Source organism: Coenobita brevimanus, chromosome 104, assembly GCF_032717465.1.
Source record: "Coenobita brevimanus isolate Jiangsu-jjx chromosome 104, ASM3271746v2, whole genome shotgun sequence".
NCBI lineage: Eukaryota > Metazoa > Arthropoda > Malacostraca > Decapoda > Coenobitidae > Coenobita > Coenobita brevimanus.
In genome coordinates this window covers 16,398,322-16,424,022 of record NC_137057.1, presented here as the reverse complement: position 1 = coordinate 16,424,022, position 25,701 = coordinate 16,398,322, and positions in this window count along the sequence as shown.

Sequence of the window (25,701 nt, the reverse complement as noted above, 5' to 3'; positions counted from 1 at the left end):
AAAATGAAAAAAAAAAAAAAAAAAATCCTTTGCCCTCCACTCACCAAGGAGCCCAGCAAGGGGAGTCCATACGCCAGGGATAAAACCACTGTGAACCATACGGGTAGCACGAGAGTATGAGCAAGTAACCACCAGGGGGCCTATGCAAGGGTGATACTAGGGTAATAGAAGCCACCAGGACCCCCATTGCCCTCCAGACCCTAGCCAACAAGTGATCAGCCAAGTGACCTGGACTGGTGCAACCAGGCCTCCCGTCTAGCCACATTAGGAGATCAAAGAGATGTGTTTCTAGCTGTAGGGAGCATCAGGCAGCATCTTTCAACCATCATGACTACCGTTTCCCAGCATTACGAGACGTCATGCACAGCAAGCACGTGGGAAGGCTAGAACTCTGCCCGAGATGGTGGATGGTGTGGGACTAGGAACACCACCAGCAGGCCTTCTCACCCAGTGATGCAGGGGAGAGTGCTTTGTCCATGAGGCCGACAGACGCCGAACCTTACAAAGGCAGGGAGACCTTCAGGGTACCGCCCACACTTCAAGCCCCACCACCACATCAAAGTGTGCTCAGCCGGGCGATAGTGTGTGAATGAGCCGGAGATATAGAGGCCGTGGCTAAGTTTATCAAATTAACAAATTTTGTGTGAAGCGTAAATGGTTATAAGTGTGAGCGAGTGAGTGAGTGAGGGTGAGGAATAATTTGACAGTAGGTGGATAGGAGTGGGATTGAGTGCATGAGTGTGTGGATATGAATGTAAGAGGGTGTGTTACTAAGCTAAAGTAAGAAGGTGGCCTGAAAGAGAGTGTGAAAAAGTAAGTGGGTGACGGACAGAAAGTTTGTTTGGCAACAGGGATTGTTTGAGTGTGAGTGACTGATTCAGTGGGAGTATCTTATTGGAATGGCTAAATGATTGACCAGTAATGATTAAATACTGTTATGAGCGAGAGTGCAACTGCAAACAAGTGGCAGTGGCTATTTGATTACATAAGAGCGAGCGAATATCAGAAGTAAAAATGAGGCCTTGAAAATAAGTATGAAGATAAATGTGATTGAATGAGTGAATTGAGTGCAAAAGTGAATGTGCAGTTTTGAGATGAATGAGTGAGTGACAGTTAATATCAGTGACATACAGCGAATTTATGAGGCGTGAGTGACTTAGAAGGAAATTTGAGAATAAGAGTGAGCAATTGTGAAAGTGAATGTGCGGTTGCGTCGAAGAGTGAATGTGAGAGTGAGTGAAAGTGAACGTTAGTGAGAGTGCTTAAGTGAGGAAATCATTATGTAAGAGTGAGAGTTTGAGTTGAAGAGGGAATGAGATTAACAGAAACTAGAGAATGGATGACTGAGTTAAGAGAATTTTAGAGTACGAGAGGGAAGAGGGAAAGCGAAAAACAGTGAACAAAGTGCGGCTAAGTTTGTTAAAGTGAAAAATGGAAGTACAAAATTGTGTGAAAAATCGAGTAAGCGAGGCTGAGTGCAGGAGTGAGAGCAACGAGGAGTGGGCGGGAATAACTATAGTCAACGCTACACTGTTGCAACTCTCCGTCTGACAAAGAACATACCTCTCGCCTCCCTGCACACCTAACCAAGAGCACAACGACCCTCACCCCTCACCCTCAGTATAACACAGAGACATTAAAACTTGATAAAATCAGTGATATGGAATAGGGAAGTGTGGTAGGAAGTAAAAAACCACCACTGTCAACACTATCATCACCATGATCATCAAGATAACCATCACCATCACCACCACCATCACCATCATCTTCACCACTACCACCATCACCACCATTATTATCATCAGCAGCAGCAGCATTATCATCGTCATCAACATTATATTGTTGCAACCCACCATCTGACCAAGCACATAACCCCTACCTCCCTGCACACCTAACGAAACGCATTACGACCCTCACCCTCCTCCCTCTGTATAACACAGGAAGAGCAGGTCGCATTGAAATATCTGAGAAGTTTTTTTTTTTTTAATTTTCATTATTAAAAAAAATACTTAAGACACAATATTCTACCTACGAAAAGGCACCAGTTCACTGTAAGACACACAACTGAAATGTCATGACTCTACAGTATAGTCAATACTTCTTGACTTGTGGCTTGAGATTACTGCTCAGATCACACTGAAATCTGAGAAAAAAAAATTTTTAATAAAAAAATGCTTGAGACACAACTTTCTATAATAAGGCACAAGTTCACTATCAGACACATAACTCTGTGAAATTTCGTAACTCTTTCTCTCCGGAGACAAAACTCTCTACGTCCAGCCTCCCAACTCTGTGGACGGACACCAGTGATAATTATACCCTCCTTTAAGTTTGTCAGGTGGGAGGTAAAAAGTGAAACTGGGTGAATAAATGTGGAAGGATAGTGAAGGTGAGCCGGTGAGCATGTAAAATAGCAAGTGTGAGAGACCGCGAAAGCATTTAATGAGTGGCAGCTGAAAGCTGTGAGATAAAATGAAAAAGCGTCAGCAAGAGAATGAAGAAGAGTGAGATAAAAAGGGAAGGGTAATGTGAGCAGGTGAATGTGAAAGAGTGGTTGAGATCGTGCCAAGAACAGAGAGAGAATCAATTGTTATGTTTGCATGACTGTAACTAATGCTGTGGATGTGTCAGATTAAGTATTAAACTGTAAACGAATGAGAAAAGCAATAATAGCGTGGCCATTTTTTTTTTTTTTTTTTGAGACAGCAAATGGGGGTATCTGGCTGATCGAGCGAATAAAAAGCAAGAGATTGGTGAACGAATGAACGAGTATCACTGAGTAAGAACAAATATGAGCGTAAGAGTGAAACCCAGTATGCTTGAGAGTTTGCCATGGAGTGTGAGAACGATTAACAGAGAGTAATGGTAAGATATGAAGAATGAAAAGCGAGTGCGCGTGCGAGTTTGAGAGGAAGAAGTACGTCAACAGGAGTATGAACATGTGTACAGTCCGTGTCTGAGCTTATCGAGTATAAGAGGGGGCAGATGTTTCGGACAGCTGCAGAAAATTGAACTGTGGTGTGGGATTAAGTGGTAGTGTCGGAGTGACTCAGCCCTGAGTGTGGCTGAGAGTGTAAATATGACTGAAAATAAAAGTAACAACCAGTATGAGAACTAGTGAGTGGTGTAACATGACTGAGAAAAGGTAAGGGAGTGTGAGTGACAATAAGTGAGACAGAGTAAGTTTTAGAGAATGAAAAAGTGTAAGAGAGCAAGAAAATGGGAAAGTGTGAGAGAATGATAGTGCAAGTGAATGAAGGAACCAGAACTCGAAGACTGAATGAGTGAGAGTGATGGATATATCCAGTACCAACAAGCTTGGTTACTATGCCATCATGCATTCAAATCACATACCTCCTTCCGACAACATTTGCCTCTTCATAAATTCCCGATGGATATCTAAGAAGTTTTTTTTTCTTTTTTATGTGTCCGACTCTGGGCAAAGGCTTCAGGGCCTTTTTCTCGGGGACAGTGTCCCTATCCCAAGGCCCAGTAGTCCTCCTACACCTCCAAATGTCACCACTTCGGCGCTAACACCCACCATCCATATTGAATACATGCTAGGGCTATCGCATACAGGGAGTAAATTACTTGGAGTGTGAATTGGAATGAAGTGGTTCTGCTTCAGACGGAAATACGGGTTCATTACTCCTGATGACCGAGTCAGAGATGATGACAAACTCAACTTGGTAGCTAGGTATGCATAAGACCTCATTCTTCGTCCACGGATCGGTCATCAGATCAGCGAAATTGGAAAAAAAACGAGGACATTCTCTTGATGGTGGAGAGGTCCATCCTCACGCATTCACGTATAATATAGGGAACAAATGTCTCTGCAGACAAATCTGAGGTAACAACTTCACCAAACCAGGCGGAGATCCCGTACAGGGCGTGCAGCATGCCGTTGCTCAGTAATGGAAACCGGGACGACGACACACCACTGTCATCACTATGTACACTATGTGAAGATAGTCCGGGTCCTGGCGGGAGGTGGCAGGACAGCACTGGTCACTATGCTATTATAGGTATTCACAGAGCAAGGCCTGCCGGCAATCATCGTCTTGCAGATGCTTCCTTCACCATGAAAAAAGCAAAAAAGGAGCAGAGGGCAAGGAAGCCGAAAGAGAAGAGCAAAAGATCGAAGACCAGATCCAAAATAAGACCAGAGAGACACCCAGTCAGAAACTGCGGCTGCATGAACCACTGAACCTTAGGAACTCCAACCCCTCGCCGCTGAAATCCAGGAAACAATTAGCGAACACTACAGCGACGGACGAAGATGACTCCACCAGTGACTCAAGCTGAAGAAATGCCCGCCCCTCTTGTTAATGTGGTAGCCATCATCAAGGAGAAGACTAAAGGCCCTCTCCCACTTCGGCGTAAATAGGCACGATGAAGCCACGATGAAAATCGTGGCCGAAGTCGGTGATGTGTCGACGATTCTGACGAAGAATCGTGGTGTCGGCGTAATACCGGCGACACCAGTACAACAAAACGCCGAAACCTCGGCGGAGTATACGATATAACCGGCGACTAGTAGCCAACATATCGCCGATATGTCGGCGTAATGCACAAGCATTATTCTAAATTCAAATTTTAACGGTTTTTTTATGGTGACTCAACGGCGATAAAGGTACATCGGCGGCGTGCTGTCGACGATGTATCGTCGATGTGTCGGCGAATGCATCGCACGCACCTCGCAGACAAAATGCTGAGGCCATCGCAGGTGCCTCGCCGTCATCGGCGTATTTAAGGCGATTAATCGACGGTTCATCCGCGAAATGTCGGCGATATATCACCGACATTCATAAGATGAAATATTACTGTCGCACAACCCGGTACGTATCGTACGGTTTACGTAGGCTATGTCGTATTAACCTCACCGATGCATCGCCGATACATTGCCGACGCTTCGCCGTATGACCGTATGACATCTCAACGGTTTTTTTCACCGCCGACGCCTTGCCGATGTCGGCGATCATACGCGGTTTATACGCAGGGTAATCGCTGACGTCGCCAAAGCGTCGCCTTGTTGTCAATGACTAATCTGCGAAATTTTACAAAATCGTGGAAGGCCACGACGTTTTCATGCAGCATGAAAACGTCGTGGCCCCCCACGACAAATTTCCACCTCGTGCGACGTATCGGCGCCATGCCACGAAAGGACAAGATTTTGATCACGAATACCCACGATTAGGGATTTTTGACACATCGTGACTTTATCTTCCACACTTTCGCCGAAGTGGGAGAGGGCCTTAATACCCAACCAGTTCCACAGTTATAGGGGAAGCACCAACATCAACATGACTCACCTAACATCAGAAGAAGACCAGCACAGGACCAAGCGGAGGGCAACAGTAACTACTCAGGATAATGCCCCCAGATACCTGAGTCTGCAGACACATTGGAGCAAATCACGAAGAGACAGTCAGTACCCCAGTATCTTCAACGTTACTGTCCGTAGCACTAGAGTTCGCATCCAACTTTCAGCAACAGACAGCTTCCATTTTTTCCCCAGTGGTTCTCTCTTCAGTAAACTCTATTGTTTCACCCCAGTGAACCATCACAGTTCCAATTCCATCCAGGCCACACGCGCTTGGCCTTCTTGGGATTTAATATAAATATTTTATGATGGACTCATCCTTCTTACCAATAATTCACGAATAAAACATTAAGGTGTATAAATCACTGTTGCAGCAATCATGACGAAAAATTCATTTTATGTCCAAAAACAACAAAGAAAACGTAAATAATGTGATTTCGGATATGGCAGTTCTTATAAATGTTCTCCAAATCAAGTAATAAATTTGCTAAGAAATGGAAAAAAAAAAATGAATGGATTGGGCAGCGTTATTCCATATCATTCAAAAGCATCGTGTAAAACGCTGCACGTAAAGCTTTTAATGTAATTAATGAAAATCTAACACACTGCTTTGGTGTACAGACCACTGTTTACATTGACTAAGGTTAGCGGTAGGAAAAATAACGATGTCTAAAGCATGTGACTTCTCTTTTTTAGTTTCCTTGTTTTGCGAAAAGTACTGTTGTGTAGGCTACTAAAATATCGGTATCTGGACCATTAAATAATAATTTTATATTTGGCCATACAAAACCTGCGCCAGTGGTGCACACACAGACGAACAGAGTCCATAAACAGTGTGAGGGTTGGGTTTGTAAATATAGCACACTATAAACGTGTGTGCGTGTGTGTGCGTGTGTGTGTGTGTGTGTGTGTGTGTGTGTGTGTGTGTGTGTGTGTGTGTGTGTGTGTGTGTGTGTGTGTGTGTGCAGCCAAAACTGGAAAAGGGATTTTGATGAAACTTGCAGGACAGTAGGGATTGGGTCCCAGATGGACCAGTTTCAATTTCATGTTGAATGATATTTTCTGAAGGTGTGGTTTGGACCCTAATGATTGTCACCATTGGTGTTAAACTACGTGCACGTGGAAGAGGCGGTGGGGCATTTCCGTGGAGTTTGATGCATCTCTGGAGAGAGAGAGAGACAGACAGACAGACAGACAGACAGACAGAGAGAAACGTACATTTACAGTCCGATGTCCATTACTTCATTGATGCTACCAACATATGTGTTTAATGCAGCAGAAAATGGTGATAGATGTGGTGGTGGTGGTGGTGTTGCTGGTCGCTCTAATTATGATTATGGTAGTGGTAGCTGTGGTGGTAGTGGTAGCTGTGGTGGTAGTGGTAGCTGTGGTGGTAGTGGTAGCTTTGTGGTGGTGGTGGTGGTAGCTGTGTGGAGGTGGTGGTGGTAGCTGTGTGGTGGTGGTAGCTGTGTGGAGGTGGTGGTGGTAGCTGTGTGGTGGTGGTGGTGGTAGCTGTGTGGTGGTGGTGGTGGTGGTAGCTGTGTGGTGGTGGTGGTAGCTGTGTGGTGGTGGTGGTGGTGGTAGCTGTGTGGTGGTGGTGGTGGTGGTGGTAGCTGTGTGATGGCGGTGGTGGTGGTAGCTGTGTGGTGGTGGTGGTGGTGGTGGTGTGGTAGTGATTGTGGTAGGGATGGTGGTGATAACTGTTGATGGTGGTGGTAGCTGGGACAATAATGACTATGGTGGTAGCTGTGGTGGTGGTGATTGTCGTAGCTGTGGTGGTGGTGGTGGTGGTGATGATAGTGGTAGCTGCTTAGGTGGTGGTGGTGATAGCTGTGATGATGGTGGTAGTGGTTATGGTATCTGTGATGGCTGTGGTAATATCGGTGGTGATAGTAACTATGATGAAGGTGATTCTGGCAGCTGCGTTAGTGGTAGTTGTGGTGGTGGTAGTTGTGGTGGTGGTAGTTGTGGTGGTGGAGGTTGCTGTGGTGGTGGTGGTAGCTGTGATGATGGTGGGGTTGGCAGCTGTGGTGGTGGTGGCTGTTCTGGTGGTAGCTGTTGTGATGATGATAGCTATGATATTGGTGGTAGTGGGTGTGGTGGCTGTGATGATGGTGGTGGAGGCAGCTGTGGTGGTGGTGGTAGCTTTGATGATGGTGGGGTTGGCAGCTGTGGTGGTGGTAGCTGTTGTGGTGGTGATAGCTATGATATTGGTGGTGGTGGGTGTGGTGGCTGTGATGATGGTGGTGGAGGTAGCTGTGATGATGGTGGGGTAGCTGTGATGATGGTGGGGTTGGCAGCTGTGGTGGTGGTGGCTGTTGTGGTGGTGATAGCTATGATATTGGTGGTGGTGGGTGTGGTGGCTGTGATGATGGTGGTGGAGGTAGCTGTGATGGTGGTGGGGTAGCTGTGATGATGGTGGTGGGGGTAGCTGTGATGATGGTGGTGGAGGTAGCTGTGATGGTGGTGGAGGTAGCTGTGATGATGGTGGTGGAGGTAGCTGTGATGATGGTAGTGGAGGTAGCTGTGATGATGGTGGTGTAGCTGTGATGGTGGTGGGGTAGCTGTGATGATGGTGGTGGGGGTAGCTGTGATGATGGTGGTGGAGGTAGCTGTGATGGTAGTGGAGGTAGCTGTGATGATGGTGGTGGGGGTAGCTGTGATGATGGTAGTGGAGGTAGCTGTGATGGTGGTGGAGGTAGCTGTGATGATGGTGGTGGAGGTAGCTGTGATGATGGTGGTGTAGCTGTGATGGTGGTGGGGTAGCTGTGATGATGGTGGTGGAGGTAGCTGTCATGATGGTGGTGGAGGTAGCTGTGATGGTGGTGGGGTAGCTGTGATGATGGTGGTGGAGGTAGCTGTGATGGTGGTGGTGTAGCTGTGATGATGGTGGTGGGGGTAGCTGTGATGATGGTGGTGGAGGTAGCTGTGATGATGGTGGGGTAGCTGTGATGATGGTGGTGGGGTAGCTGTGATGATGGTGGTGGAGGTAGCTGTGATGATGGTGGTGTAGCTGTGATGATGGTGGTGGAGGTAGCTGTGATGATGGTGGTGGAGGTAGCTGTGATGATGGTGGTGGAGGTAGCTGTGATGATGGTGGTGGTGTAGCTGTGATGATGGTGGTGGAGGTAGCTGTGATGATGGTGGGGTAGCTGTGATGATGGTGGTGTAGCTGTGATGGTGGTGGTGTAGCTGTGATGATGGTGGTGGAGGTAGCTGTGATGATGGTGGTGTAGCTGTGATGATGGTGGTGTAGCTGTGATGATGGTGGTGGGGTAGCTGTGATGATGGTGGTGTAGCTGTGATGGTGGTGGTGTAGCTGTGATGATGGTGGGGTAGCTGTGATGATGGTGGTGGAGGTAGCTGTGATGATGGTGGTGGAGGTAGCTGTGATGGTGGTGGGGTAGCTGTGATGATGGTGGTGGAGGTAGCTGTGATGATGGTGGTGGTGTAGCTGTGATGGTGGTGGTGTAGCTGTGATGATGGTGGTGGAGGTAGCTGTGATGGTGGTGGGGTAGCTGTGATGGTGGTGGTGGAGGTAGCTGTGATGGTGGTGGGGTAGCTGTGATGGTGGTGGAGGTAGCTGTGATGGTGGTGGTGTAGCTGTGATGGTGGTGGAGGTACCTGTGATGATGGTGGTGTAGCTGTGATGGTGGTGGGGTAGCTGTGATGATGGTGGTGGAGGTAGCTGTGATGATGGTGGTGGAGGTAGCTGTGATGATGGTGGGGTAGCTGTGATGATATATATATATATATATATATATATATATATATATATATATATATATATATATATATATATATATATATATATATATATATATTGTTATTGGGGTGTATATTACGGTGCACTCTTAACCCTTAATTAAGCACCAAAAGGGATAAGATAAAGTTTAAGAAATCTAACTTAACTTTACTGTACACTATAACATACACAACCAAAGAAGAAACCAGGGTTCGTGTTACAAAAGGAAGGATTCATATAGGCCTTATGATACAAATATAAAACAAGTTATTTCTTACCTAACCAGAATACACTCAGTGGAAGCTAAGTACTCACAAAACTCGAGGAAACGTGGAGACTTCGAAGGTTAAATCCAGATATAATTCACACACTAGTGTAAATGGAGGAGTGAATCAAAAATGGGAAAAGGCGCACAAACAGTTGTTTTGTAATCAAAGTCACGTATTGAGTAGTGTTGGGGAAAAGTGCAATACAATGTGATAAAAGTGTAATGTGACAGTAAATGTGTCATTTGTACAAATGACAAAATGTGTACAGAGATATGTGTACAAAATGAGATAAAAATCTGTCTCTTCACACTTTCCTGGAGCTTATAAAGGCGCTTACTCCGCCTTTCTTAGCTAATTAACCACTAGGCTGTCTTAACAATAATCTCTGTCCATACAGAAACAGTAGAGACATCTGCTACTAATGAGGGCCTCATACACTTCAGACAGAACCAATTGTGTGCCATCAAGAACATGACGAAAGCACCATTTAGGTCTCTAATTGGCAAACATCCCTATTTTGCTCCTCCCACATTGTCACACCCACCATTCAAGGACAAGAGGAACTTTCTGCGAAATTTGTGTGAAAAACATCTGGTGTCTTATCAGTTGAGAAGGCAAAAGTGACCGCTTGGTTTTACCCTTACAGGCAGCAAAACTGATAAAAAAAGATTTACTGTTCTTAAGGCTCGCTTCTCTCTCCTTTCATTATCATCCTATTTCTATTTCACTCATTCGCTGCTGGGGTAACTACGCCAGTGACACCTCCCTTTCTGAGAGAAGAAATTTCCCAAGGTGAAATTTCTGGATACTATACAATCAAGTTCTGGACAGGTAATCTGCTAAAACATTACTAACACCTTTTACATGTCTTACATCAAAGGAGTATTCTTGCAAGAATAGGGCCCAGCAGGTCAATCTAAGATTTTTGTCCTTAAATCGGGAAAAAATTTCAGAGGGTGGTGATCAGTGTACATTACAACATCACCTGACCCTGGACCAACGTATACAGAGAAGTGTTGAAGGGCAAGTATGAGTGCAAGGAGTTCTTTCTCAATAGTTGAATAATTTCTCTGGGCCTTATTGAACTTTTTGCTAAAATAGCACACAGGCATCTCAAAGCCTTGATCATTATCCTGAAGCAAAACTGTGCCGGCCCCTAGGCCACTGGCATCAACAGCTAATTTAAAGAGTTTATCAAAATTGGGAGCTTGAAGCACTGGGTGACTTGACAGGATGGCTTTGACTTTAGAATAGGCGTCCTCACATTCTGGCTTCCACTCATACTTGACTCCTTTTCTTAACAAATCAGTGAGGGGAGCTACAAGATCAGAGAAGTTCAGGACAAAACGTCTGTAGTACCCTACCATACCCAAGAATCGTTGCAACTCTCTCTTATTTTTGGGTTGGGGGGAATGGACTATGGCCTGAACCTTAAAATCAGGTGTACTCACTTGGCCTAAACCGACCACATAACCTAGGTACTGCACTCGAGCCCTCACAAATTCACATTTAGCTAAATTAAGCACTAAATTAGCAAAGGACAGTCTCTGAAGCAAGGCATCTAGTTGGCTCAAGTGTTGTTTCCAGGTGTTGCTAAAAATAACAACATCGTCAATGTAAGTAACAACGTTCTCAACATCCTTGGTGAGATCATTCATCAGCCTTTGGAAGGTGGCAGGAGCATTCTTCATACCATAGGGCATGACCTTACATTTATAAGTCCTGCCACCAGCCACAAAACAGGAAAATTCTTGGGCCCTTTCTGTGAGTGGGACTTGCCAATATCCCTTCATTAAATCTAATTTTGTGATAAACTTAGCACTGCCTATTGCGTCCACACAATCATCTACTCTAGGAAGTGGGTAAGTATCAGTCTTGGTAAGGGAGTTGACTTTACGATAATCAATACAAAAGTGATGTGACCCATTGGGTTTTGGGACCACTGTGACCGGGGAGCACCACTCACTTTGACAGGACTCGATTAACCTCTGCTGCAACATGTAGTTCAGTTCCTCTCGAATGATGGTCTGCTTCTGAGGACTAGCCCGGTAGGGGGACTACTTTACAGGGCTGGCATCTCCAACGTCCACATCGTGCTGTGCCACTTCCGCCCGTCCTGGGGTGTCCTGGAAGACATCAGGGAACTTTCTGAGAAGGGCAACAAGCTCAGCACACTGCTCTGCAGTCAAGTGGGAGAGTTTATCAGTCAGTGAACTCCAAGCTTCCTGGTTTTCTCTCCAACTGGTCATCTGGTCCAAAGTCAAAGGGCAGCCCTCGTCCTCCGCCAACTCGACAGCCGACACCACTCATGCAGCACTAGGGGGGTCCACGTCTTGCTTGTGGTACTCCTTCAACATATTTATATGGCACAATCTTCATTCCTTTCTCCAGTCTGGGGTTAAAATGACATAATTTACTTCACCTACCCTCTTTTCCACTAGATAAGGGCCTGCAATACTTGCCTGCAGAGGCTGACCATGAATGGGAAGCAAGACAAGAACTTGATCGCCTGGGTGAAACACTCTGTGCCTAACTTTCTTAGAGTGGTCATACTACCTCTTCATCTTCTCCCGAGAGGACTCCAAGTGTGCCCTGGCTACTTCCATAATATAGGCCAGTCTTTCTTTAAATTTTGATATATAGTCTAGCAAGTTAATTTGGTCATCATCCTTGACCCATAGTTCTTTGAGGAGTTTAAGAGGACCTCTTACTTCATGGCCAAAGATTAACTGAAACGGGGAGTAGCCCAAGGACTCGCTCGGTGCCTCTCTGGTTGCAAAAAGTAGGAAGGGCAAACACTTGTCCCATTCCTTTTCATCAACACATAGTTTTCTGAGCATACTCTTCAAAGTTTGGTGATACCTCTCTAATGCACCTTGACTCTGAGGATGATATGCTGAGGAAGTGATCTGTGAGATTCCTAACTCCTTAAGGGTTTGTCTGAACAGTTTGGAATTAAAATTACTGCCTTGATCCAACTGCACCTCCTTAGGGAGACCAAAACGGGTAAAGAAGGTTAGCATCTCCTTTACAACCAATTTAGCTGAAATATTTCTCAAGGGAATGGCTTCAGAATGTCTAGTGGCCATGTCTATCATTGTGAGGATGTACTGGTAGCCTGAAGAGGTCTTAGGCAAAGGGCCAACAATGTCCACAAGGACTCTAGTGAATGGGGCCTCAAACACAGGTAGAGGAATCAAAGGAGCCGCAGGGATGGGCTTATTGCTCTTACCGACTAGCTGACAGGTGTGACATGACCTACAGAACCGGGAGACATCTGGACGGATTTCAGGCCAGTAAAAATGCTGCCAGATGCGGGAGAGAGTCTTCCTCACCCCTAAGTGACTGCTAAAGAAGAGTCATGAGCAATGGACATAATTTTTTGCCTATAGGGTCTTGGAACCACCACCTGATGTACAGTCTCCCACTCGTTATCATGAGCAACACTAGGAGGACTCCATCTTCTCATTAACACGTTTTTTGGCCTTAAATGATAACACTCTGTCAGTTCAGACTCACATTCATTTTCCCTAACTGCTGAGTCAATTAAAGTGGCAATCTCTGGATCAGATCTTTGCATATCAGCTAACTTCGCACTTTCATCAGTTTGGGGAGAATCATCAACCTCTGAGTCATTTAACTGGGCATAAAAGGTATCACCAAGCCCAATATCATCATTGGCATTGCCAGTGCCATTACTTTCAACATTCTCATGACTGGGTTTTTCCGTCATAGCTCTAGTTACAGCACATGCGGGAAACAATTTAGGACATGTATCTTCCAACTCTTTAGTCCTATCCTCACTCAGGGGAGTTTTTGACACACAGGGAACAGCACTCACCTGTCCTCCCGCCAGGTCATTACCCAAAAGGAAAGTGACCCCTTGTACAGGAAGCTGGTCAACAACACCCACACGCACTGAACCAGTAACTAACTCTGACTGGAGCTTCACCTCAGCTAGGGGAACAGATACAAACTCAGCCATACCCAGCAACAAGACACATTCATTAGGGTCAGCTACATCAACAATCCCCTTCAACATTAGTGACTGTGAAGCTCCTGTGTCTCTGAGTATAGTGACTTCCTTACCACCTTTCCCATCAACTGAAACTAACCCCTTAGAAATAAAGTTAGCAAATAAATGACCTGGGAAGGAGTCACTTTGAGTACTGCTTGGGGAAGGACACTCTGATGGAGTCTTATTACCACTCTCACCTGAACCTGACGACTGCACTGCTCCAGTCTTACTAGTGTCTAACAATGGCTCTACAGGAGTCTGTCTATCGACCACTGACAGTTCCACTCTGGCCTTATCAACAATATGCACCTGCTGGGGTTGTGTCTGACTACAGCTAACAATATCTGTGGCTGGCTGCTCTCTGATGATGTTAAAAGATCCTCAAGAGTTTACCAACGTAATAGGCTTTACTGAGGAACTTTTCCCTCGTTTTTTCTAGCACCAATCCTCCAAGTGCTCCGTTTTCTGGCAATACTGGCAAAACCTGACACTTTTTCTTGACCCTCTGGCAACACTGTCCTCACTTACTTTTGTAGAACTAACATGCTCTGGGGCTGCAGTGTTCCCACTAGTGTCGCTTGACATTAACTTGCCTTTACCAGAAGAAGGGTTCACAAAAACTGGTTGGTTCACTCTCCTACCCTTAACAAATAGCTGAGGCTTACGTTCATGCTTATGAATTATACTATAGTTATCTGCTACAACAGCAGCCTCAGCTAGGGTATCTAAATCTTCCTCCACTAGGTATGTAGCCACATCCCTATCTATCTTACCAGTGAAGTTCTCCAAGATTATTAATTCTTTAAGTTTACAGAAATCATCAACTTTCTTAGAATGCAACCATTGATCAAATAAGTCTGTGAGTACTCTAGCATATTCCACATGAGTCTGATCTTTCTGTTTAAAGGTGGATCTAAATTTAAGCCTATATGCCTCTGGCACGAGTTCATATGCTTTGAGAATGGCATATTATAAACAATTATAGTTAGCACTTTGATCAACAGATAAAGAAATATAAGCCTCTTGAGCCTTTCCTTTCAAAACACTCTGCAGCAGTACTGTCCAAGAGTCTTTTGGCCACGAGAGACGACCTGCTACCTTTTCAAACATATGGAAATACTTGGTGACATCTTGCACATTAAAGAGATGTACTAGCTTAATGTTCCTAGCAACATCAAAAGATTCCTTGGCAGATGAACTACTAGCTCTAGGTAAACTATCGGGGTGTTTCAGTCTGAATTCGTGATCCATTTCCTTTTGTCTCATTTGAGCCTGTAATTCTATTTCCCCTCTTTTTGGCATTCCATTTTTGCTCTTTCATTTTTGCTTGCACATCTAGTTCCCTCAACTTAATTCTGGCTAACTCAAGTTGCACTTTGTCACCAGTATCATGAGCAGAAAAATCACTAGGGCCAGGTACCTTTGATGCCAAAGGCTCAGGGTCAACACCTTGTGCAGTATCAAATGGCTCAGGACTAACTATGGAGGACTCACTTTGCTCAAACACGATGTCCAAAATCAAATCAAGTAACTTAGTCTTAGTGACTAAGGCAGGAAATCTCAACTGTAAAGCCTGGGCAAGCAATATAAGCTCGTGTTTTGTGAGTGTTTTCACTCTGGTTGGGGAAGGCTTACAATCCAAAAATGCTTTCACATCACAATCACTCATTAGGGCCATGATTACTGATTATAGTTAAGTAGGTAAGAGTAAGCACTTTGTATGTGGCCAAGGTTGCCAATATTATGTCACAGAGCTTTTCTGGCCAGAAGGTCGCCAAATTGTTATGGGGGTGTATATTACGGTGCACTCTTAGCCCTTAAATAAGCACCAAAAGGGATAAGATAAAGTTTAACAAATCTAACTTAACTTTACTGTACACTATAACATACACAACCAAAGAAGAAACCAGGGTTTGTGTTACAAAAGGGAGGATTCATATAGGCCTCAGGATACAAATATAAAACAAGTTATTTCTTACCTAACCAGAATACACTCAGTGGAAGCTAAGTACTCACAAAACTCGAGGAAACGTGGAGACTTCGAAGGTTAAATCCAGATATAATTCACACACTAGTGTAAATGGAGGAGTGAATCAAAAATGGGAAAAGGCGCACAAACAGTTGTTTTGTAATCAAAGTCACGTATTGAGTAGTGTTGGGGAAAAGTGCAACACAATGTGACAAAAGTGTAACGTGACAGTAAATGTGTACAAATGTGTACAAATGACAAAATCTGTACAGGGATGTGTGTACAAAGTGAGATAAAAATCTGTCTCTTCACACTTTCCTGGAGCTTATAAAGGAGCTTACTCCGCCTTTCTCAGCTAATTAACCACTAGGCTGTCTTAACAAAAATCTCTGTCCATACAGAAACAGTAGAGGCATCTGCTACTAATGAGGGCCTCATACACTTCAGACAGAACCAATTGTGTGCCATCAAGAACGTGACGAAAGCACCATTTAGGTCTCTAATTGGCAAACATCCCTATTTTGCTCCTCCCACATTGTCACACCCACAGTTCAAGGACAAGAGGAACTTTCTGCGAAATTTGTGAGAAAAACATCTGGTGTCTTATCAGTTGAGAAGGCAAAAGTGACCGCTTGGTTTTACCCTTACAGGTAGCAAAACTGATAAAAAAAAGATTTACTGTTCTTAAGGCTCACTTCTCTCTCCTTTCATTATCATCCTATTTCTATTTCACCCATTCGCTGCTGGGGTAACTACGCCAGTGACACCTCCCTTCCTGAGAGAAGAAATTTCCCAAGGTGAAATTTCTGGATACTATACAATCAAGTTCTGGACAGGTAATCTGCTAAAACATTACTAACACCTTTTACATGTCTTACATCAAAGGAGTATGCTTGCAAGAATAGGGCCTAGTAGGTCAATCTAAGATTTTTGTCCTTAAATCAGGAAAAAATTTCAGAGGGTGGTGATCAGTGTACATTACAACATCACCTGACCTTGGACCAACATATACATAGAAGTGTTGAAGGGTAAGTATGAGTGCAAGGAGTTCTTTCTCAATAGTTGAATAATTTCACTGGGCCTTATTGAACTTTTTGCTAAAATAGCACACAGGCATCTCAAAGCCTTGATCATTATCCTGAAGCAAAACTGTGCTGGCCCCTAAGCCACGGGTATCAACAGCTAATTTAAAGGGTTTATCAAAATTGGGAGCTTGAAACACTGGGTGACTGACAGGATGGCTTTGACTGTAGAACAGGCTTCCTCACATTCTGGCTTCCACTCATACTTGACTCCTTTTCTTAACAAATCAGTGAGGGGAGCTACAAGATCAGAGAAGTTCAGGACAAAACGTCTGTAGTACCCTACCATACCCAAGAATCGTTGCAACTCTCTTATTTTTCGGTTGGGGGGAATGGACTATGGCCTGAACCTTAAAATCAGGTGTACTCACTTGGCCTAAACCGACCACATAACCTAGGTACTGCACTCGAGCCCTCACAAATTCTCATTTAGCTAAATTAATCACTAAATTAGCAGAGAACAGTCTCTGAAGCAAGGCATCTAGTTGGCTCAAGTGTTGTTCCCAGGTGTTGCTAAAAATAACATCATCAATGTAAGTAACAACGTTCTCAACATCCTTGGTGAGATCATTCATCAGCCATTGGAAGGTGGCAGGAGCATTCTTCATACCATAGGGCATGACCTTACATTTATAAGTCCTGCCACCAGCCACAAAACAGGAAATTTCTTGGGCCCTTTCTGTGAGTGGGACTTGCCAATATCCCTTCATTGACTCTAATTTTGTGATAAACTTAGCACTGCCTATTGCGTCCACACAATCATCTACTCTAGGAAGTGGGTGTGTATCAGTCTTGGTAAGGGAGTTGACTTTACGATAATCAATACAAAAGCGATGTGACCCATTGGGTTTTGGGACCACTGTGACCGGGGAGCACCACTCACTTTGACAGGACTCGATTAACCCCTGCTGCAACATGTAGTTCAGCTCCTCTCGAATGATGGTCTGCTTCTGAGGACTAGCCCGGTAGGGGGACTACTTTACAGAGCTGGCATCTCCAATGTCCACATCGTGCTGTGCCACTTCCGCCCGTCCTGGGGTGTCCCGGAAGACATCAGGGAACTTCCTGAAAAGGGCAACAAGCTCAGCACACTGCTCTGCAGTCAAGTGGGAGAGTTTATCAGTCAGTGTACTCCAAGCTTCCTGGTTTTCTCTCCAACTGGTCATCTGGTCCAAAGTCAAAGGGCAGCCCTCGTCCTCCGCCAACTCGACAGCCCACACCACTCATGCAGCACTAGGGGGGTCCACGTCTCGCCTGTGGTACTCCATCAACATATTTATATGGCACAATCTTCATTCCTTTCTCTGGTCTAGGGTTAAAATGACATAATTTACTTCACCTACCCTCTTTTCCACTAGATAAGGGCCTGCAAAACTTGCCTGCAGAGGCTGACCATGAATGGGAAGCAAGACAAGAACTTGATCGCCTGGGTGAAACACTCTGTGCCTAACTTTCTTAGAGTGGTCATACTACCTCTTCATCTTCTCCCGAGAGGACTCCAAGTGTGCCCTGGCTACTTCCATAATATAGGCCAGTCTTTCTTTAAATTTTGATATATAGTCTAGCAAGTAAATTTGGTCATCATCCTTGACCCATTGTTCTTTGAGGAGTTTAAGAGGACCTCTTACTTCATGGCCAAAGATTAACTGAAATGGGGAGTAGCCCAAGGACTCGCTCGGTGCCTCTCTGGTTGCAAAAAGTAGGAAGGGCAAACACTTGTCCCATTCCTTTTCATCAACACATAGTTTTCTGAGCATACTCTTCAAAGTTTGGTGATACCTCTCTAATGCACCTTGACTCTGAGGATGATATGCTGAGGAAGTGATCTGTGAGATTCCTAACTCCTTAAGGGTTTGTCTGAACAGTTTGGAATTAAAATTACTGCCTTGATCCAACTGCACCTCCTTAGGGAGACCAAAACGGGTAAAGAAGGTTAGCATCTCCTTTACAACCAATTTAGCTGAAATATTTCTCAAGGGAATGGCTTCAGGATATCTGGTGGTCATGTCTAACATTGTGAGGATGTACTGGTAGCCTGAAGAGGTCTTAGGCAAAGGGCCAACAATATCCACAAGGACTCTAGTGAATGGGGCCTCAAACACAGGTAGAGGAATCAAAGGAGCCGCAGGGATGGGCTTATTGCTCTTACCGACTAGCTGACAGGTGTGACATGACCTACAGAACCGGGAGACATCTGGACGGATTTCAGGCCAGTAAAAATGCTGCCAGATGCGGGAGAGAGTCTTCCTCACCCCTAAGTGACTGCTAAAGAAGAGTCATGAGCAATGGACATAATTTTTTGCCTATAGGGTCTTGGAACCACCACCTGATGTACAGTCTCCCACTCGTTATCATGAGCAACACTAGGAGGACTCCATCTTCTCATTAACACGTTATTTGGCCTTAAATAATAACACTCTGTCAGTTCGGATTCACATTCGTTTCCCCTAACTGCTGGGTCAGTTAAAGTGGCAATCTCTGGATCAGATCTTTGCATATCAGCTAACTTCGCACTTTCATCAGTATGGCGAGAATCATCAACCTCTGAGTCATATAACTGGGCATAAAAGGTATCACCAAGCCCAATATCATCATCGGCATTGCCAGTGCCATTACTGTCAACATTCTCATGGCTGGCTTTTGCCGTCATAGCTCTAGTTACAGCACATGTGGGAAACAATTTAGGACATGTATCTTCCAACTCTTTAGTCCTATCCTCACTCAGGGGAGTTTTTGACACACAGGGAACAGCACTCACCTGTCCTCCCGCCAGGTCATTATCCAAAAGGAAAGTGACCCCTTGTACAGGAAGCTGGTCAACAACACCCACACGCACTGAACCAGTAACTAACTCTGACTGGAGTTTCACCTCAACTAGGGGAACAGATACAAACTCAGCCATACCCTGCAACAAGACACATTCATTAGGGTCAGCTACATCAACAATCCCCTTCAACATTAGTGTCTGTGAAGCTCCTGTGTCTCTAAGTATAGTGACTTCCTTACCGTCTTTTCCATCAACTGAAACTAACCCCTTAGAAAAAAAAGTTAGCAAATAAATGACCTGGGAAGGAGTCACTTTGAGTACTGCTCGGGGAAGGACACTCTGATGGAGTCTTATTACCACTCTCACCTGAACCTGACGGCTGCACTGCTCCAGTCTTACTAGTGTCTAACAATGGCTCTACAGGAGTCTGTCTATCCACCACTGACAGTTCCACTCTGGCCTTATCAACAATATGCACCTGCTGGGGTTGTGTCTGACTAGCGCTAACAATATCTGTGGATGGCTGCTCTCTGATGATGTCAAAAGATCCTCAAGAGTTTACCAACGTAATAGGCTTTACCGAGGAACTTTTCCCTCGTTTTTTCTAGTACCAGTCCTCCAAGTACCCTGTTTTCTGGCAATACTGGCAAAACCTGACACTTTTTCTTGACCCTCTGGCAACACTGTCCTCACTTACTTTTCTAGAACTAACATGCTCTGGGGCTGCAGTGTTCCCACTAGTGTCACTTGACATTAACTTGCCTTTACCAGAAGAAGAGTTCACAAAAACTGGTTGGTTCACTCTCCTACCCTTAACAAATAACTGAGGCTTACGTTCATGCTTATGAATTATACTATAGTTATCTGCTACAACAGCAGCCTCAGCTAGGGTATCTAAATCTTTCTCCACTAGGTATGTAGCCACATCCCTATCTATCTTACCAGTGAAGTTCTCCAAGATTATTAATTCTTTAAGTTTACAGAAATCATCAACTTTCTTAGAATGCAACCATTGATCAAAAAAGTCTGTGAGTATTCTAGCATATTCCACATGAGTCTGAGCTTTCTGTTTAAAGGTGGATCTAAATTTAAGTCTATATGCCTCTGACACGAGTTCATATGCTTTGAGAATGGCATCTTTTAAACAATCATAGTTAGCACTTTGATCAACAGATAAAGAAATATAAGCCTCTTGAGCCTTTCCTTTCAAAACACTCTGCAGCAGTACTGTCCAAGAGTCTTTTGGCCACGAGAGACGACCTGCTACCTTTTCAAACATATGGAAATACTTGGTGACATCTTGCTCATTAAAAGGAGCTACTAGCTTAATGTTCCTAGCAACATCAAAAGATTCCTTGGCAGATGAACTACTAGCTCTAGGTAAACCAGGGTGCTTCAGTCTGAATTCGTGATCCATTTCCATTTGTCTCATTTGAGCCTGTAATTCTATTTCCCCTCATTTTGGCATTCCATTCTTGTTCTCTCATTTTTGCTTGCACTTCTAGTTCCCTCAACTTAATTCTGGCTAACTCAAGTTGCACTTTGTCACCAGTATCATGAGCAGAAAAATCACTAGGGCCAGGTACCTTTGATGCCAAAGGCTCAGGGTCAACACCTTGTGCAGTATCAAATGGCTCAGAACTAACTATAGAGGACTCACTTTGCTCAAACATGATGTCCATTATCAAACCAAGTAACTTAGTCTTAGTGATTGAGGCAGGAAATCTCAACTGTAAAGCCTGGGCAAGCAATATAAGCTCGTGTTTTGTGAGTGTTTTCACTCTGGTTGGGGAAGACTTAGAATCCAAAAATGCTTTCACATTACTATCACTCATTAGGGCCATGATTACTGATTATAGTTAAGTAGGTAAGAGTAAGCACTTTGTATGTGGCCAAGGTTGCCAATATTATGTCACAGAGCTATTCTGGCCAGAAGGTCGCCAAATTGTTATGGGGGTGTATATTACGGTGCACTCTTAGCCCTTAATTAAGCACCAAAAGGGATAAGATAAAGTTTAACAAATCTAACTTAACTTTACTGTACACTATAACATACACAACCAAAGAAGAAACCAGGGTTTGTGTTACAAAAGGGAGGATTCATATAGGCCTCAGGATACAAATATAAAACAAGTTATTCCTTACCTAACCAGAATACACTCAGTGGAAGCTAAGTACTCACAAAGCTCGAGGAAACGTGGAGACTTCGAAGGTTAAATCCAGATATAATTCACACACTAGTGTAAATGGAGGAGTGAACCAAAAATGGGAAATGGTGCACAAACAGTGTGTTTTGTAATCAAAGTCACGTATTGAGTAGTGTTGGGGAAAAGTGCAACACAATGTGACAAAAGTGTAACGTGACAGTAAATGTGTACAAATGTGTACAAATGACAAAATGTGTACAGGGATGTGTGTACAAAATGAGATAGAAATCTGTCTCTTCACACTTTCCTGGAGCTTATAAAGGAGCTTACTCCGCCTTTCTCAGCTAATTAACCACTAGGCTGTCTTAACAATAATCTCTGTCCATACAGAGACAATAGAGGCACCTGCTACCAATAAGGGCCTCATACACTTCAGACAGAACCAATTGTGTGCCATCAAGAACGTGACGAAAGCACCATTTAGGTCTCTAATTGGCAAACATCCCTATTTTGCTCCTCCCACATTGTCACACCCACAGTTCAAGGACAAGAGGAACTTTCTGCGAAATTTGTGGGAAAAACATCTGGTGTCTTATCAGTTGAGAAGGCAAAAGTGACCGCTTGGTTTTACCCTTACAGGTAGCAAAACTGATAAAAAAAAGATTTACTGTTCTTAAGGCTCACTTCTCTCTCCTTTCATTATCATCCTATTTCTATTTCACCCATTCGCTGCTGGGGTAACTACGCCAGTCCAGCAGGGCAGTACTCCCGAGGTGGATTGAAAGTTGATGACAGGGAGCGCTGGAGCTCCCGTTTCATCAGCCCTCAGGACTAGTTCCTGACCATCCCCCTTTGCTGAACTTTTTCAGTGTCTCAGTTACACAGAGAGTAGGCCAGCATGCTCTCCAGTACAAATTTCTCTAACTAACTACACCAAACTACATACACAGTACACACTACACTTCATATTCAAAATTCAACTAAAATGGAGTCTCATCACCAAGCCTCTGAGTCCCCAGGGGGGGGGACCATAAATGCCCCCACCATCCGTCCCTCTCCCGGTGACGACTCGAGGTGCCTGGAACAACTGTCTGACTCTCTTCTTCTTCATTTCTGCAGCATTCGCGGCCTTTCCTCTAACTTTTGCTCTGTTGAGCACCACCTCTCCTCCTCTAAACCTCACCTTCTTTTTTTGAGACTCAGCTGTCTGACAGCAAACCTTTTTCTGTATCCTCCTACTTTCTCTATACTCATTTCAAAGCCAAAGGTGGCTGTTGTGTATATATACGCAATGACTTATCTTGCTCTCGTGTTCCTGAAATCGATTCTTCTGAATTCTCTACACTCTGGCTTCGGCTTTCCTGTCATTCTCTGACTAAATATATCTGTGCTGTTTACTTATCCCCTAATTCTACTGACTATCAAAAATTCTTCGACTATCTTACTTCTACGATGGAACACATTCTATCCATTTCTCCTTTCTCTGAAATCTCCATTTTAGGAGATTTCAATGTTCGCCACCACCTTTGGCTCTCCTCTCCTTTCACTGATCCATCTGGTGAACAAGCCTACATCTTTTCTATCCTTAATGACCTAGAGCAGCTTGTGCAGCACCCCACCCGTATCCCTGACCGCCTTGGGGAGAGCTCCAACATACTTGAAATCTTCCTCACAACTAATCCTTCTGCTTACTCTGTTAATCTTTTCTCTCCGTTAGGCTCCTCCGATCACAACCTTATTACCTTAACCTGTCCTATCACTCTGGTACGGCCTGTGGACCCTCCAGGGAAACGTTGTCTGTGGCATTTTGGAGCCTCGGACTGGGAGGCCCTCAGGCAGTACTTCCTTGATTTTCCCTGGAATGATTATTGCTTCCATGGCCGTGAGCCATCTGAGTGTGCCTTGCGCATTACAGAGGTTATTCTCTCGGGCATGGAAGCATACATTCCTTTCTCATATCCTTTGACTAACGCAAGAAAGCCTTGGTTTAATCACGCTTGTTCTAATGCTGCCCGCAACAAGGCAAGGGCCTACAAAATGTACCGGAGCCAACCCACACCTGAATCACATCATCTTTACGTTTCTGCCCGGAATCGTGCTAAGTCTGTTCTTCGCTCTACTAAAAGTAATTTCATCCGTACTAAATGCTCTCAACTCTCCAACCCGAATTCTTTCCGCTTCTTCTGGCACCTTGCCAAAAATCTTTCTAACAACTTTACCTCATCATCCTTTCCTCCTCTTTTCTACTCTGATGGTTCTGTAGCTATTTCTTCTACTGATAAAGCAGATCTCTTCGCACAGACTTTCTCCTCCAATTCCACCTTAAACGATTCCGGTGCTGTTCCTCCATCACTTCCCCCCTCTGACTTCCTCATGGCTGACATTAAAATTTCTTCAGCTGATGTATTTTCTGCCATCACTGGCCTCAGTATTAACAAGGCATATGGGCCTGATGGAGTCCCTCCTGTTGTTCTCAAGAACTGTGCTTCTGTGCTTACACCCTGCCTAGGCAAACTCTTTCGCCTTTGTCTGTCAACTTGTACCTTTCCTTCTTGCTAGAAGTTTGCTCTCATTCAGCCAGTCCCAAAGAAGGGAGACCACTCCCAACCCTCCAACTATCGTCCAATTGCTTTAACGTCCTGTATTTCAAAAGTTTTCGAGTCAATTCTCAATAGAAACATTTTAAGGCATCTTTCCTATCACAACCTTCTTTCCGATCGTCAGTACGGGTTCCGTCAGGGACGCTCCACTGGCGATCTTCTCACCTACCTTTCAGACTCCTGGTCATCCTCCTTTCGGGACTTTGGCGAAAGCTTTGCCATTGCACTTGACATCTCAAAGGCTTTCGATCGAGTCTGGCATAAATCTTTAATTTCCAAACTGCCCTCCTACGATTTCTATTCTTCTATCTGTGCCTTCATCGCTAGCTTCCTTTCTGGTCGTTCTATAGCCCTTGTTGTAGACGGCCATCGTTCTTCTAGATCTATCAACAGTGGTGTTCCTCAGGGCTCTGTCCTATCACCAACTCTCTTCCTTTTATTCATCAATGATCTTCTAAGCTATACATCTAACCCTATCCACTCATACGCTGATGACTCCACCCTTCACCTTTCCATTCGGTTCTCGCAACGCCCATCTCAACAGTTACTTCAACAAACAAGGGATGAGGCTATGGCACATCTAATGTCTGACTTGGCTCGTATCCCTGACTGGGGTAAAAATAATATGGTTGTTTTTAATGCATCTAAGACTCAGTTCTTACACCCATCAACCCGACAAAATCTTCCACAGGTATACCCAATAATGTTTAATAATATTCAGCTTAATCCTGCATCATCCTTGAAGATGCTTGGGGTTTTATTTACTCGAGACTTATCTTGGAAAGATCATATTACATCTCTTGTATAATCTGCTTCCAAGAGATTGGGTGTGCTAAGCCAACTCCGCTCTTTCTTTACCCCTGCACAATTGTTGACTCTATACAGGGGTTTTATCTGCCCCTGTGTGGAGTACAACTCTCATGTGTGGGGAGGCTCCCCACATACAGCTCTTCTCAATAGGGTGGAGTCAAAGGCTTTTCGTCTCATTAACTCTCCTCCTCTTACTGACTCCCTTCAACCTCTGTCTCTTCGTCACACTGTTGCATCTTTATCTCTTTTCTATCGCTACTTTAATGGTCACTGCTCCTCTGAACTGTCTGCTTGCATTCCTCCACCTCTACGACGGGCGCGTAGCACCCGTCTGGCAGCAAACTCTCATCCCTTTTCTGTCCAACTCTCTAATGCAAGAGTTAACCGTTACTCCCAGTCTTTCATTTATGCAACAGGTCAACTCTGGAACTGTCTCCCTCTCTCTGTATTTCCTGCTGCCTATGTTCTCCAGTCTTTCAAACGCAGTGTGTCGAGGCATCTCAAAATGATCGGATCTTGAATTTGGCTCTCTATTTTGTTTTTCTCTTGGAGGGAACTGTTACTGCGGGCTCATGGCCTTTGGTTCCTTCTTCCTCGCATTAAAAAAAAAATAAATAAATAAAATATATATATATATATATATATATATATATATATATATATATATATATATATATATATATATATATATATATATATATATCCATCCATCATCCAATCTTACATTGCCCTATGAGGAGCGTAGGAGCCCGGGGCTAGGCAGTTTGTCCCGAGATTTAAGATGAGAGTGACCAGCCTCACTCATCCCCGAGTGGCATTACATGAGCTATCAACCCCAACCATCCTTTGGATATAAACCTTCACCGGCTCAATCCGATTGGAGAGCAATAATTACCCACTAAACCACCACGGGCCAAAATTCGGTTATATGGTTACCACTCAGCGTAATAAATGGTTTCCTGGTGCACATG